Below are 360 nucleotides of genomic sequence, written 5' to 3' on the forward strand. Positions count from 1 at the left end.
AAAAAAAAAAAAAAGAGAGAGAAAAAAAAAGAAACTGACATTTAAGCTGAGACCTGAAGGAGGAGCCAGTTAGGTGAAGGGGCGGTGTGGGAAAGGACGAGCTCTCTGGAGTCAGCCATGAATACGATGTGGTCAGAACCAAAATGTGTGGCAGGAGGGCACCTAGTGTGGGTGGGGGGGACTGCTCAGTGAATGTGTGTCAGGTGGACGGAACCTTATTGAACTTAGCCATGTATTATTTTTTTTTTTCTGAGTTGGAGTCTCACTCTGTTGCCCAGACTGGAGTGCAGAGGCCGCTTGCAGCCATCGCAGCCTCAACCTGCTGGGCTCCAGCGATCCTTCCGCCTCAGCCTTCCAAGT

Source organism: Carlito syrichta, unplaced genomic scaffold (genome assembly GCF_000164805.1).
Source record: "Carlito syrichta isolate Samal-C Ts95f unplaced genomic scaffold, Tarsius_syrichta-2.0.1 Scaffold314132, whole genome shotgun sequence".
Classification (NCBI taxonomy): domain Eukaryota; kingdom Metazoa; phylum Chordata; class Mammalia; order Primates; family Tarsiidae; genus Carlito; species Carlito syrichta.